This window comes from Ursus americanus, chromosome 13 (genome assembly GCF_024610735.1).
Source record: "Ursus americanus isolate L20-20 chromosome 13, mUrsAme1.1.p, whole genome shotgun sequence".
Classification (NCBI taxonomy): Eukaryota; Metazoa; Chordata; class Mammalia; order Carnivora; family Ursidae; genus Ursus; species Ursus americanus.
In genome coordinates this window covers 37,887,894-37,904,057 of record NC_142139.1, presented here as the reverse complement: position 1 = coordinate 37,904,057, position 16,164 = coordinate 37,887,894, and the positions used below count along the sequence as shown (strand labels likewise).

General features: G+C 37.3%; 1 non-coding gene across 1 annotated transcript; it reads right to left on the bottom strand.

The window, feature by feature from the left end:
• Positions 1 to 6,563: 6,563 nt before the first annotated feature.
• Positions 6,564 to 6,667, bottom strand: LOC123793415 (U6 spliceosomal RNA). The gene has a single exon (XR_006779951.2). It is a non-coding gene; the product is annotated as a U6 spliceosomal RNA (small nuclear RNA).
• Between the last annotated feature and the right edge of the window lie 9,497 nt (positions 6,668 to 16,164).

The window sequence follows — 16,164 nt, the reverse complement described above, 5'->3', positions numbered from 1 at the left end:
AAATGAAATATGTGTTGTGTGTGTATGTGCACATAATTCCTCCTCACAATATACATATAGGTGGATTCCCATTTGTTTAAGGAGTAAATTGCTATGTATTTCCTATTATGTTATTCAAGTGGATTCAATGTTATAAAAATTGTGAAATGCAGGAAGCAAGGCAAATTGTACATTAGCAAGTCTCTTGGTGACCTTCCAGCTTGGCTGTCCCCAACTTCCACTGATGTCTTAGGACAAGTAAGAGTGATTCAGGTTCCAGATTCAAGGTCTCCTTTCAGGAAAAGAGGTAAAGAGAAAAACAGATAGTTTAAGGCTTCTGTAGCTTTTCATAGAAAATTTTCATCACGTTTTATATCATTTAGTAAAATTTTTTATCCCGTGCATGTTTGCATAAAAAAGCAGCAAACACTGAGTCAAACTGCAAAACTATTTTACTTTCATTCTGCTTAATAAAAAATAATTCCCATTAATGTTCACATTAAGAAAGAGACTGAGGGAAACAGAGCCTGAGGCTACCCATATATGAGAAAAGCAAAGTATTTTAATTGATCTCAAAACATAGTATCCAGTGACTACATTAAATTTCTGGGTAGTGAATAACAATGGTTATACGTATATTATCAGTATGTTCATATTTATTGAGGCTCCATAGCCTAGATATCGCATCAATGTACACTGGACATTATTTGCTTTAATGAGAATTTATTGAGCAACATCTAAGTCCAGGAATATAATAAGTACAGTACATGTTAATTAAGATGAATAATTTTCATTCCCTGTCTTCAAGGGGCTTACATCGTGGTGTTTTGAGAGAAGGAGACACAGATCTCAAAACAGGGAACCAGAACAAGCCACAGTGAAGTAGATGCTTTAGAGCAATAGGAGTTTAAGCTTTCAGACTAAGGAGGGAAAATGATTGCAAATTAATATAAAAATATTCTGGAATGGAAGAAAACCTAGAAAGGAAAAGAGGAAAATATGAAACAAAAGGAGGAAGAGAAGCTGTTCTATCAGAATTTATCTTTAAAAACAAGACAAGTATCTAGATAATGAACTCTTTTTCTGTGTATTAACTTATTTTATTTAAATTCAATTAGTTAACATATAGTCTATCATCAGTTACAGGCGTAGAATTCAGTTATTCATCCATTGCATATAACACCCAGTCCTCGTCACATCATGTGCCCTCCTAAATGCCCATCACCCCATCTCCCCACCTACTCCCTTCCAGCAACCCTCAGTTTGTTTCCTATAGTCAAGATTCTCATGGTTTGTTTCCCTCTCTGATTTTGTCTTATTTTATTTTTCCCTCCCTTCCCCTATGATCCTCTGTTCTGTTTCTTAAATTACACACGTGAGGTGATATGATAATTGTCTTTCTCTGATCAGCTTATTTCGCTTGCACACCAATGTTTATAGCAGCAATGTACACAATAGCCAAACTATGGAAAGAGCCCAGATGTCCATCGACAGGTGAATGGATAAAATAGATAATAAACTCTTAATTTATGTTCCCAATAGCTTGTGCCATGACAAAAGAGAGAATGCCTCTTTTAAGTCCCAGGTACCTGGCACAGTTCTTTGGCATGTGGAAACAGGTGTTCAATAGGCATTTGTTAGTAACTTTTCCCTATCCCTCCCTGCACCCCATCCCCGTCCTTCTCTGTCCTACTTCAGGATAATTTACCATGCTAAATTAAGCTCTCCATCATCCTTTTCCTATCTTGATAGGATTATATTAGATTAAACCAGATAGAATTCTGCTTTTAAGTCAAAGGGTTAAAAAGCAACAATTTGACACAGCTCAACCCAGTAATTTGACTGGTGTACAGGAGTTAACCTATTCACTCCAACAAGAAACTAAGACAAACAACTGACCATAATGAACTAGCATAACATGATAAATTTTCTCATATATATATATAAATCAAAATGGTCTATAGGGCTATTAACAACAGTGACGATTTTGTCAACAATTGAATATGCACACCAAACCTTGGGCTTTGAGTATGTAACTGGGTCCTATAGTAGAAATTGACTTCCAGCATCTGGATGCACAGTCTGGCTCTTACCAACCATTCATCTTTCCTCACTAGAAATGATTTTAAAATATTAATGCTTTAATTTCAATTTAGTGTATGTATCCCCCTGTGGCTCTCCTTCTTCTGTTCCTACAAACATTCACACTTTGGTTCCAATCTGATAGTCATTCCCAGTTTCTCACTCTGTTTTACAAAGAGTCCTAAACTCTGTGGTTGGATTGTGATAAGAAGTAATGAATGTAGGTAGCCAAAATGATTATGTGCCTGGTATTGGATTAAAAATTATGATAGAATTCTACCTATCCTCACAATGGGGACTTGTGTCCTTAACTGAAAGGGTGACCATATAATTCGTCATCCAGATATGGAACTTCTTGAGAGTGAAGTTATTACTATTATTACTATTCTATAACTATTAATAATTACACTAGGACAACAAACCTAAATAGAAACTATTCCAGGCAATTGGAGACATATAATGACACTGTAATTTAAGGATTTTCTCAGAACACATCCTGTGTGATACTCTGTGTAAAATAAGTAACTCAATAGAGAATGATTTAAATATCAAGAATGAAAGGTCAAAATTTGTTCTTATCCATATAGGTTAACTTTACCTCTTTGAATTTTCACATTTTAGGTTTTAGTTTTCTATGGGACCTTGTGGTAAATTCTACACATTTTGTTTCATGACTTCTGGTGGACAGCACAAATTTTTCTCATTTTCCTTGTTTTTTCCAGATTCAGCAGGAAGGAAAGAAATTTTCTTCCTTGAGATCATATATTGTTCTGTTATTCACATAATACTTTGTTCTATATCATGCTTCTACAAATACAATCCTTTCTAATTTGATTAGAAAATGAGTAAAACTAAGGTAAAATTATTTGAGAATATTTGGTGAATTATCTTTAATTGTGAGGAGCAAGGTATAGTGTGTAACAAATTCGGGCGAAAAGTCAAACCACTCATATTTTAATTTTATATTTGCTATTAACCATCTATGATGTTAAGTAAGCCCCCATATTCTCAAAAAACAAAGTCGAGGAAACAACAGTCTCAGTGCCTTCTTTGTGCTAGGATAGTGAGAAGCTATGTATGAATCTCATTGGCCATCTACAACAGCACCATTCTGCATGTGCAAGTTCATAACCAATGAAATTGAGTACCTTGCTTCAAACATTCACTTAGTAAATGGTAGTGCAGGATTTAAATTCAGGTCTATCTGCAAAATCCCTGCTGGCAGTCATTTGTTTACTCATTTTGAAAATGGAATCTTTCCCACGATTCAAAAGATTATTGTAAAGATTCAAAGAACAAACAAACGCTACATGTCTAAAAATTTTTAAACCACCTATTTGTTTGGGTAGAATCTTTCCCTTATATTTTTCTATTCGTTTCCTGACTTTTTATTCAGGATTTAAATAAAATCTTTGAAATACTCATCACATTTTATAACAAGAAAATAGATCACAAACATTTTGCAAAGTAGCATCTAATTCCCTTTGATTTCACATCAAGTGTGACACCCCCATACTGGGACAGCATGTCTGTTCCCAGGGGCTCTATGCCACGGGCGGGCATTTGCATCTTTCTATTATCACTACTCTAGGTCACTCTGACATTTCAAAACAACTGCTTTGTCTTGTATTTATATTGGAAGTCTTTATTAAACTAAGGTACAATTTGTTTTTAATTATTGTGTCATTCCACCCTCATCTATAAGATGATATTCTAGCCCAATCAGCTACAGCACTATTATTTAAGGCAAGAGAAGAAGGTGAAAGGAGAACAAAGCAATTATGAGATTAGTCTCTATTTTCAAAGCATCACCTGAGGCTTCATTCAGATAATTTCAATTAACTTTTATGGAAGTTACTCAGCTAAAACCCTAGCAAATGCTACTGTAACTAAATTCAGTGCTCTACAACTACACAACTGCTGAGGAATTTATACTATATTTTTTTCCAAGTGTACCAAAAAATATTGCTCCCAAGACTGACCTATATGACATGTTCCCCATGGTCTAATGCAAATTAGGATGACTGTGATATAAAGATCTCTGAGACCAGGGTCATAATGGAAACATTAGCAGACCCTTCACTACAGAAGCCCTGCGGGGGGCCATTAAGATATTTTATGGAAGTGCTAGTGCCAGCCCGAAAGCAAATGGCAAAGAGCAGGAAACATAAGCGACTGTAAAAAGAAAACAAAACAAAAATCCAATAGGAGACAATGAAGACATCATTAAAAACATAAAGGCAATGAAAATGCCTGTGGTGTATTTTCCATTATCTGTGACCTTGGGTTTCAGTTTTGGCTCTGTGTTCATTATCAGTTTAAGAAAAATACTGCCTTAGACTCCTAGGCTCACACATTCTTTGCATGATTCCTTAGAAGAGGAGGGGCAAAGCCCTAAGCCAGCCGTCAAAAAACAATTTACTATAAATTGTAAGAGTAAAAAATCCTGGAAGAGTTTTCCCTCTGCACTCTTCATTATTGTCTCTCAGGGAACCCACCCAGGATGACAGGAAGATAAAAATTAGATTGAGGCCTTTTACACTGTTTTGACTGTTCATATCCTCCCGGTGTGTTATTTATATTAACAAATTCAGTTTTCTACCTCAAAAAGACAGCTGGTTAACCCAACGCTGTGGAACAAAAGAGATCTCTTAGCCATGGTTAAACTGTCCGGTTACCGCAGCTTAGAACCACCGAGAACAGTAATCTATGTTACTCAACGTAGATTGTGATCCAAATTTGTAAGTGATTTTAAAAATAACAATTAATAGGTTCCTCCACTCCTAAGGTGTTTGTGTTTAGCTTTTTCTTCTGTAGTTTTTCTTTCTTTAGCATAAAACCATTTTTTTTGTTTTTTTTTCTCCAAATGAAATAGGTATTATTTACGCTAAGTGAAGTGAAAAATTGGAGCTTATTTCTCAACTACTTTCCATCAGAAGATACTTCGTTCCAGGTATCCCAAGGTTAAATTTGATGTCAGCACAGACTATCAGAAAAATATCCCCATTTCTTCCATTTGCCTTGCATGTATAAATTCAGTCTTTATATAATCTTTTTTTTTTTTTTGTAGAACACTAAATTAAATGTGCCACAAAGTCTGTATTTTTCCAACATTTAGTTGATGTTTGATGAAAAATTTGGCAACTTAATTCTCATAAAAATGATTAAGTAGAATTATATTGGCAAGGCTCAGCTATCACGTAATGTTTGGGAAAGTGGATAGGAAGGATGATAGTGAATAGGAAAGTCTCTTGCTTTTCTCTCTCATCAAATAATGTTTCTATGAGAATCTTCCATAATCAAAACTTAGGTCCTAAGGAATTAAGCATGAAGCATATTGGGGTTTACTCTTTGTGATTAGTCTGAAGTAGATAGCTTTGTTTTCCTTAGAAATAGTCACTTTTCCAGCACATTAAGTTATATTAATAATTTTTTGCTCACTACCAATAGATTCCCCCCCCCTCAATTTTCTACTGGTGCAATTCTAAGTAAAAGATCTACTTTTAAAAATCATTAGATTTGAACCAGAAAATAGAAATTATTTGCAGGAATATTATATTTCTCTTCATTTTGAAAATCTTTTACAACTGACCTATAGCATTCATGAGGCATATATTTGGTTAATATTTGAGGATTTCCCTTTGGACTTGATAGAGTTAAGGACATGCTAACCCCAAGTATGGCACTTTGGCATACTGAATATTTTAAGCCGCAGGAGTTTGAGAAAATGGCAGAAGCAAAAATGTCATTCTGATCTTCCCCCTACCCTTCTCTTCTGAAACAGATCATAAAATTCTCATGTGAGAGGTGCCCTTCCTATGACCAGAGAAAAGGATTTTCTCTGAAGACAAAGGTACCCCAAGAAGAATCCTAACAAACAGGCTTTGCTACATCTTCCCATTTAGTACACTTACCTCATATTCTCTTTGGGGACAATTAATACTCTAATAAAAGACAAAGAGAGAAACATTCCATGGTCATGGATAAAAGTTCTTGATGTTATACAGATGATGGTGCTATATTCTTCTATAAATTTAGTGCAAAACCAATGAAGATCTATTTAGATACTTGAGAACTCAGTAAAGTTACTTAAAAAGTTATTTGAAAAATACAGGTCCACAAATAACTACAACCTTAAAAAGGAAGAATAAACAGGGAGAAGTTGTTCTATCAGATTTTTAAAAATTGAAGTATAATTAGCTTACAGTGTCATATTACTTTCAAGCACAGTGTGGTCCACCAATTGCATGCATTACCCTGTGCTTATCATGATAAGTGTATTCTTTTTTTAAAAAGATTTTTATGTATTTATTAGAGAGAGAGAAAGAAAGCATGAGCAGGGGGAGGCACAGAGGGAGAAGCAGACTCCCCACTGAGCAGAGAACCCAACCCAGGGCTCAATCCCAGGACCCTGGAATCGTGACTCGACCTGAAGGCGGGCACCCAACCAACTGAGCCACCCATGATAAGTGTATTCTTAATCCCCTTTATCTATTTCACTCCAAAATATGGAACACTTCATCAATTTGCATGTCATCCTTGTGCAAGGGCCATGCTAATCTCTGTATCATTTCAATTTTAGAGTATGTTCTGTTGAAGTGAGTGCTATCCTATAAGATTTTAAGACCTATATTCTAAAATGCAGACCGTGGGTCATGAGCTGGGTGTGCTTTCACATGGAAAAAAGACCCAGGTAAGGATCCCACTAACTTTCTTTCAGATCCCAAGGAGGGAAGCCCAAGGAAAAGAAGGAAAAAAAGTCCTAAAAGACTGTGTCCCCACTTGTGAGGTAAAGTAATTCCACACTAGGGAAAATATGAACTAATGAAGACCATTCATTTACCAATAAATTTAGCAACTCTTTCAACCTTGAATAACAAGGTGTGGAGAGGCAGGCAGAGGTTCTCTTATAAGCCAAAGGGTGGAAATGATGGAGAGTCATCTCTGAGGTGAGCATGGGAGCATGAGCATTTCGGGAAATGAGCTTCTATTATGAAAATATTGGAGCATAAGGGTGTGTCATAAGTCACGGAGCCATTTTCAGATTCTTGAAAAATCAATTTGTGCCTAATTGTTTAGCATAAATAATTCTGTCATATCTTGGTAAGTTTAAAGCATTTGATATCTGTCTCTGTCTGTCCATGCATCTATATTGTTTGTAAGAATACACACGTGTGTGTGCATCTGCACACACACATACACACACACACACAACCCTAAATGCCCTTTTACATAAGTACCTGCAAGATGAGCAGGCTTGCATTTGTCCTGAGGAAGATTAGTATAGTTCACTTTGCCCAGTAGCTTTCTTTCCATTTTTTTCCCATTAATATTGACTCTGAAGTCAATAGCATAGATTTGACAATCAATAGACACCATTTTGATTCAGTCATTAGGACTTACATAGGTGACCAAGACCTGCTTGTCATCTCAAAATGTATGCTATAAGAGAACAGGACTCACGAAGAAGAAACCAACTCAAGGCCAATTTCCAGATCAAGGATTTTGCTATTGCCCATGCTTGTTCTAGAGTCTGGCTTAACAGTGGCAAAACCACTTTTTTTTTTTAATACTAAGACTATTCTTTCCCTAAGTCAGTATGGAATTTTAACTTAATATATTAAGGCTAGATTAAAGCAAATGTAATTCTCATACTTATTCAAACTCCTATCCTCCCTTTACCCAATATTTCCACCCAAAGTCTACCATTGCTTGGTTGTCTATGGAAAAATATTTTTAAATATTCTAGAGTCTGCTTCTTGTTTGCCCTCTCAAACAGTATTTATAAAGCTAAAATGGTGATTACTTAAGTTATTAATATGTGTCTTTTACTTCATTTCTTCACTTATTCATTCAATAAATATTTATTGAGGGACTTCATTTTGCCATTCAGAGTGCTTGCTTGAGCCAACAGTAAAAAATAATAATAATAATAAAAAATAGGCAAGCTCTGTGCTCTATGAAGTTGATGTAAAACGAATAAAGTAATTACAAATTGTGATGAATGAGTGCTATGAAGTAAATAAAAAGGGATCAGGGATAGTAAATAGTGGAAAGGAATGATTTGGGATGGCGTTTTTTCATTGGCAAATCCAAGTGGGGAAGGCCACGTGAATTTTTTTTTTGATGTAAATAAACACATTCATTTAAACTTTAGTAACAACTCATCAAAATACAAATATAGCACGTGAATATTCTTTAATGAACTAGTAGAGAGAAATTTATCACAATTCTATCAAGTCATCTTGATGCATCAAATAAAAGTTCCAAAGTTCTAAACAAAGACTTGCCTTGATGGTATTATCAGTAATCGGGCAATAGCAGATTTGGGCTGTCTCATTTTAGTCATGTCACTAAGTGAGGCGCATTCCCCAGAAGCCACACCAACTAGCACCACATCAAGAAGATTGAACTGCTCTGGGAAGGAATTTGAGAAATAGGACACCCAAGGGATAGGATCTGAGATGTTCAACAAAGAAGCTCTCTTGCAGAAGAGCCAAGTCACTACTCTCTACTTCTTAACCAAGGACCCCAAGGGGTATACGTGTATGTATGTGTACCTGTGTGCGTGTGTGTGTGTGTGTGTAGATAAGCCATTGAAACTATGCTCTGAAGTGTAATCTGAAGACAGCGAAAATCTGACACACTTTGGAGAAGAGAGTATTTCTCATGTGCAACCAAAATTATTTCAGCAAAACAGTCATTTATAAATAACTGCATTACGTTTTTCATGACTAATTTCTGCATCTAAACACTAAACGCGAAGCACAAAAGATGCCTTAATTCACGCCAAGTTCATGTAAAGCTGTATAATGTCAGTTTTGGAAGACAAACTGCATTTGCTCTGGAGCTTTGCACACACATGTGAGAAAACACCCCCAGCAAATGTCTGTAGCCACTTGAACATTTACCACCTCCTGTGGGTTCTCCGTATATCGGATGCAGCTGGGATGATTGAAAGATTATCTGTTAAGAATGTATCTAGCCTACATTTTTAAAATATCAGTTCCAGCCAATAAATGAGCTAAATGATCCTTTATTGCCACACAGCTCTTATTACCTTTCCGAGAAATCAGCAGTGTAAATATTCCACCCTGTGTCAACTAACACAGAAACTGATAGAGCGAGGTTGCTGGAAACTTGGCATGGTGTGTAAATTCACAAGAATCCATCAAGCTCTTCTATTATTTATACTGTAAGATTTGTAGGCTGTCTGTAGAGTAACAGGTGTAGCCCCTATGGGTCAACAACCACCTGAATAATGCATGGGAAAAGGAAAGCAATACCACATATACCACAGTTTGGTACTGTTCATTTTGGGGATTATCATTCCCTATAATGGCTGCCTAAAAAAATCTTCCTTAGCAGTGATCCATAGGCTGCATGGTCATATGTGATAGTTAAGGCCATTTCCTTTGCGATTGACAGAACAATGTTGAATCCTGGTTTTACCTGTTACTATTTTCTGCTTTTTGTTTGGTCAAGACATTTTAAACTCAGTTGAATTCAGTCTTCCTCAGAAGAAGCAAAATAATATGTACATAATTAATTTCTAGTTAGCAGAACACTAGCAACTGGATTTTATTATTAACTTACATATATGAAGGTCTCAATTATTAGATAGAAGGGACAGAGACAGAAAGACAGTTATTTTTATTCGGAAATTACTAAGGTCAAAACTATGTGTTATAAGAGGTTGTATATTACAATGAGCTATTGTCATTATGTATTAATTAAATACAGTTTCTGGATATCATCAACAGTAATCACAGAGAATGTGCTTGTGTGATGAGGGAAAAGGAGCAGAACCATAGCACCCTAAAGTTCCTTTTGTAACTCAAACCACAGAGCTAACATGTTACAGAACCTCTGTCATTAAATATTATCATTTGCACAACAAAATGCTGATCTAAAAATAGCTTCTAGAGAGTTAAGTAGCTGTCATAATCCTCTATATGTAAAGGAAATCTCATTTAGGAGGACATAGATATGAGGGATAAGGAGGGCTAAGTGAATTGACTGAGGTTTCCAGTTAGTAACGGAGGAAAACACACTACTCTACTTCTGTTAATAAGTCATAGACAATGGACACGCAAAATGATCGTAACAGTAACAATCCTAATGATATGATCTAGTATTTATTGAGCATATACTCTGTGCCAGACATGCCGCTAAACGTGCCCTATGTGCCATTGCCTCATCGAATTCTCACAATAACCCTAAGAGGTAGGCACAAATATTAATTTGGTTTTCCAGATAGGAAAACTCAGGCTCAATGAGGTTAAGTAAGTTGTCTGTGGCTACAAAGGAAACAAGAGGTAAAGCCAGATCTCTTTGACTGCAAAGTTCAGAATTATGTGCCTCTTTAAAATTTTCTAGTCTAAACTTAATAGGATTATTTGCTTCTCTGTAAACAACCAGATGAACATTTTTGTATGGTGCCCAATGCAATTGAGACAATGACATATGAGAGAGACGAATGCCCACCTTCCTCCAATAAAAGTATTTCTTTTAAAAATAATGGAATGAAATTTCCATAAATCTTGTCAGCTTTGTTTTGAAATTTTCTTACTATGACTCATAAGCATAAAAACCAAAGCTGCCATGAAAGATGGAGAATCTAAACAAAGTTGGAAAAAATGTATTTTTTGAGTCTCTATAATACTGTCAATTCACTTTATTTTTGTGGCCTTGTTTTCCCTAGGACATAAATATCACATTTATGTCTGTGGGGGAAGTACCACACAAGGTGAGCCACGTTCTTTATAAGAGGAGTTCAGTTTTTCCCCCAAATGATATATTATCTCATTCTTAGAAATGTTATGGGTCCAGATGCTAAGTCATAATCTCCCTGCCTTTTGAGTTCGAAGACAGTACAGATTTCTTACAGAACCTCTGCTCATGGCTAAGAGTTAAAGAGCAGAGGTCCAAAGCACCATTTCTGCCCTAAATGCACACTTGTGACATCTGGCCCATTATAACTAAATGAGTTTTAAGGCAGGGAGAAGAAAGCCCCCCAACGCTAGGAGTGCTGGGGCTTGTTGGTTTGCCTGCTTCTTCTCTGTTTGTTTACTGGAGATGAATGCCAAGAAGGCAATTATTTCTCCTCCTACAAACAGTCTTGACTGAGAAATGATAAACAGTTCCACCCATCGTGCAGAAAGTTGGTGAAAATCCCACAGAGATCTAGAAAAAAACGTGAGCCAAGGAGCCTGAATACAAATGCTGGATGAGACAGAAAAGAGAAAGAGAAGAGGAAGATGAGGGAAGGAAGGAGAGGGGCAGGGGGAGGAGAAGGAGCAGAAAGAGGAAGAGTGCTAAGAGAAGTGACACAAGGGACAAGGAAAGAGATGAAGGAAATGAGAGTAAGAGGTACTCCAGGAAGTGAAGTGAGTCTCTGTATCTTGAAAAGATTTACCATCCTGTGGTGCCGAACACTCCTGCAAAAATCAGACAGAAACCTAGAGAAACAAACATAGGCGTAATCACAAAGATGACATGGGACTTCTAAAGAGCTCAGGAGAAACTACCTGAACATAAAATGTAGCCAGGAGAAGTGAAAAAGAGTTACCAGCTCTTGAGAGCATGTGTTGGCAGGTAAAATTTAACTCTGCCTTGTAGTCTCTTCTATATGAAATTAGATAGCTAAACCCCAAAAGAAAAGTCAGAAGCCCCATCTGTTTTAACCAAAGGAAACATCTGATAAGAGAAATAATCAATTAATTGGTAAGCAAGCAAGCAAACAAATAACTATAGATGGAAGGAATTTCATAATATGGACAAGAATCTCTCACTCATATAAGAAAATACTGTTTTCTTCTTAGAGCCAGGGCAATCTGTAAAATCCCTACCAATAAAATTGTAATAAGCATATTAGAGAAGACTTTTTATTTTAATTTTTGTGACACAGTTTGTGAAAGACTTTAACAAAAGACATTTCAATCAGCAGAGAGACACACCTCCCAAAGCTCATGTTTTTGCTCAAATTTCAGAAAAATAACATTTTAGAAATACAACTGGAAAAGTTGTAATTGAAACCGATCATTAGGCAATTTTAGGCAAAGAACTGCACGATTAGCACCTCTATTACCAGAAAGCTAGTAAAAGTGGACTGAGGAAGTGAGAGGAGAATAACAAGAGGATATTTTCAAAGAAAATTGTATTTCAGTCTTGACTTAAAAAGCTTTGACATTGGGGTGCCTGGGTAGCGCAGTCGTTAAGCGTCTGCCTTCGGCTCAGGGTGTGATCCCAGCGTTCTGGGATCGAGCCCCACATCAGGCTCCTCCGCCAGGAGCCTGCTTCTTCCTCTCCCACTCCCCCTGCTTGTGTCCCCTCTCTTGCTGGCTGTCTCTATCTCTGTCGAATAAATAAATAAAATCTTAAAAAAAAAAAAAAAAAAGCTTTGACATTGTAGTTGTACTGTGTATCACTGTGGCCGTAGCCGTACTGTCTTAGTCCAAGCTACCATAACACAATACCACAGGCTGGGTGGCTTAAACAACAGGGATTTATTTCCTCACGGTTTCAGAGGCCAGAAGTTCATGATCAGAGTGCCAGGAGGGTTGGGTTTGGGTGAGGGTTCTCTTCCTGGCTTGTGGATAGCTGCTTTCTTGCTAAGTCCTCATGTGGACTTTCCTTGGTATGTGAGTGCAGAGAAAGAGAGAAATTTCTCTCTTGCTTTTCTTACAAGACCAGCAATTCCATCATGAGAGGTCCACCCTCCAAGCCTGATCTAACCCTAATTACATCCCCAAAGCTCTATCTCTAAATTAGGACTTCAACATATTAATTTGGGGGAAGGCACAAGCATTCATTCCATAACATATATGCATATTTATAATCACTCAATCAAAGCTAAGTCCTTTCCAATGTCTCTATTATATTCCATGTCTCTGCATGACCTGTCTTTCCCTCCCAGTACTGCTTATCTTTCCACTCAGCATCTTGCTTGTTCTATTGCAGCCATGATGTTGTCTTGAGCCCTCTGAACACGCTAAGGTTGCTCTCATCTTGTGGTGTTTCCATTTGCTGTTCCCTTAACATAAAATGCGCTTTTCCCAGGTAGCTATCTGATTTACTCCTTGCTCAAATGATACTGCATCAGGAGGGTTTTTCTGAACATCCTATATAAAAGAGCAACCTTGCTTGCCCACCTCCATCCCACCTTGGCACACTATCTCTTTTACCTACTTCAGTTTATTTTATATATATATACATATATATATGTATGTATATACGTATGTATGTATGTATGTATGTATGTATGTATATTTATTTATCATCTTAGTGTCCCACCAGGGACCAACGTGTTTTGTTCACCTCTGTGTCTTCTATATCTAATCTTATGTTGGCACATAGCAGTTCTCAAATAAATCTTTGCTAAAGTATGGTTAAATGAATAAATTATGTGCTATGTATTTTACAAAGACACACTTAATGGATCCTTGTGCTCACTATTGTTACACAGAGGGTCTGGATTATACTTTTTGGAAATACATCACTTTCCTTTGGGAAAAAATGTTTCAGGAAGCATTCTTTTCCCCACATGACAATCTTTATAACAACAGTGCGTTACTCACCTTATCAGAAAGTAGTCTGAGCAAATCACAATTTTGTAGAGTATTGTTGAAGCACTGTACCCCTTTTGGGGCAACAGGTTATTAATCATTACTATTGTTTGAAGTTGAACATTCTATAGACTGAACTAAAACTATACTTTTACTTAAAGTATAATTCAAAATTTAATAAAGACTGCCAGGAGAATTATTGAGAACACTTAACCTATATAATGAAGTGAGAATTCTCTACACATACACTATTAAGGAGGTAATAATGTGTGGGGGAAATTACATATTTGTCATATTTGTATTATTATACAAAATGGAGTACTGATAGAAACTTTCAGTTCCTCCTTCCAAAGAACTGTGGAAACTCAGTTAGCTTTGGGTAGGTAAATAATTCCCTTTCTGGTCTTGTTCTGGTTATTTATTGCCCATTCCACTCTGACAAACTTAGTGGCTTAAAACAACCACCACTTACGTAGCACAGAATCTGCAGTCTGGGCAGGGTGCAGTGGGAAAGCTTATCTGTTTCACGTAGCATCCCCTCAACTGGACATTGGATGATTCACTTCTAGAATGGCTCACTCACATGGCTGGCAATTTGATGTTGGTTGTCAGCTGGAGCTCAGGGAAGGCTGAGGGCCTGGGGATTCAGTTCCTCTCTGTATGGGTCCCCTCTTGTGGGCCTTTCCAGAGACTTCCTCTTGGGCTCCTCATATCAAGGTGTCTGGACTTACAGAGCAAGTGTCCCAAGAGAAGAACATAGAAGAACAAGGAATTTTTCTGTCCTAGACTTGGAAGTCATACAGCCTTACTTCTGTTGTGTTCCATGAGCAAATCAGTCACAAAAAGGTCTGCCTGGGTCCAAGGAGGGAGCATAGAGGTTCTTTCACTTGATGGAAGGGTTGTTAATGTCATTATAAATGGAGAATGGGGCATGGACCCTATGGGGGTGCTCATCTTGGGACAATACAATCTACCATAGGACTTATCCTGATTTTTTTCTTCATACATTACCCAAATTCTCTGAACTCTCCTTGGTGTTTTCTACATCATATTTTGCCCACACCTATCTGCTCTGGGTTATTTCTTACTTCTATTTCAGCCCTTATTATTAGTTATAGACAATCCTTCTTTTCTGCTTGTGTATCAAGCTTTTATCAACGGTGGTCCTTAGGAGGTTTTTTTCTCCAAATTACTGGCAGGATTTTTCCTGTTAATTACTTAGTACTCTGAGAATTTCTTATTTCTTTTTGGTGATCCTAAAGTTCTACCTGATCTTTCCTTTCTTTGCGTATTTTGTATACTTTGGTTATCTGCTTCTGGATTCTGTGTTTTCTTACCTATTACAGCAATAAAGAGAGACTTATCCTTTTCCTACTTTGATGGAAAAATAAAGTAAAAATACTAGCTTATTTGCTGAATAGGGTTTGAGAAGAAAATGAATGTTTTCCTTAATTGGGCAGAAATGTGGGTGACATGACATTGTCTCTAAAACTCTATTAATTCGCCCTTATTCAAATAGTTACACTCCCTTCTGCCCCCCCCCCCGCCTCCGGGCAGTTTTCCTTTTACAGCAGACTGGGTAGCACAATTTTCTCTAAATTGAGCCTTACGAGGTTGGCCCAGCAATCATCTAGCAGCCCCCAAAGCCCACCCTCTTCTATTGCCCTTCATGTCCCTTCCCTTGCAGCTCTGGAAACCACCGGAGTCCGCATCACATTTCAGAGGATAATGGGAAATAAAGATGAAGTAGGGTTACCACCATTTTCCTCCCAAGCACGCTGTGCCACCATTCCTTCAAGTGTTGCTAATATAGGTGTTTCTGCTACAGAAAGCTCCAGACCACACTGGGTCTGTGTACTTCCAAACTTAAGGGACACATTTATTGTTCCTCATATGGATGAAGAAGACCAAAAATGATAAGCCTGTATGCTTCAGACTCCCAGACGCTCTTCCCAAATCCAGTCTCTCTGTGTTCAGCATTAATGATGGCACAGATGGGGACGTTTGCGTTCTGCAGCGCGGCACACATCCTGCTATATTCGGCTTGCCAGGCTCCCCTGGCAGGAGCGGTCAATCTTTATGATCCTCCTGGAGTTCTCCCACTGTGTTTTAGAAAGGGAAGAGCGATGCTTTCATTCTTACCCAAACTCTGCTCTCTCCAAGGAGACTTACCACCTCTCTCCCCACACAACCCTCCTCTTACTTTGGGTGGGATAATGCTGGGAATGGGAGAGGTGGTGACTATGCATTTTCTGAACTGGCTCTTGTCATTAATTTCTGGTGGGAAGGTGGTGGGCTTTCCGAGCATAGAACATGAGGTACATTTGTTCTTGGCATTGGATCTTTGCAAAAATTCTAGAACCTAAGTATCCTATTTAACGTCCTATTATATGTATTATAAAGTTTAATGCACTGATTAAACCAATCTGTATATTTTCTATTAAGAATTTGGGCTGCAAAAAGGATACTAGAAGGCCTTGGGCAATGTGAATCTTTAAACACTCAGTTGTGTCTCTCACACCCATAAAATGGGATT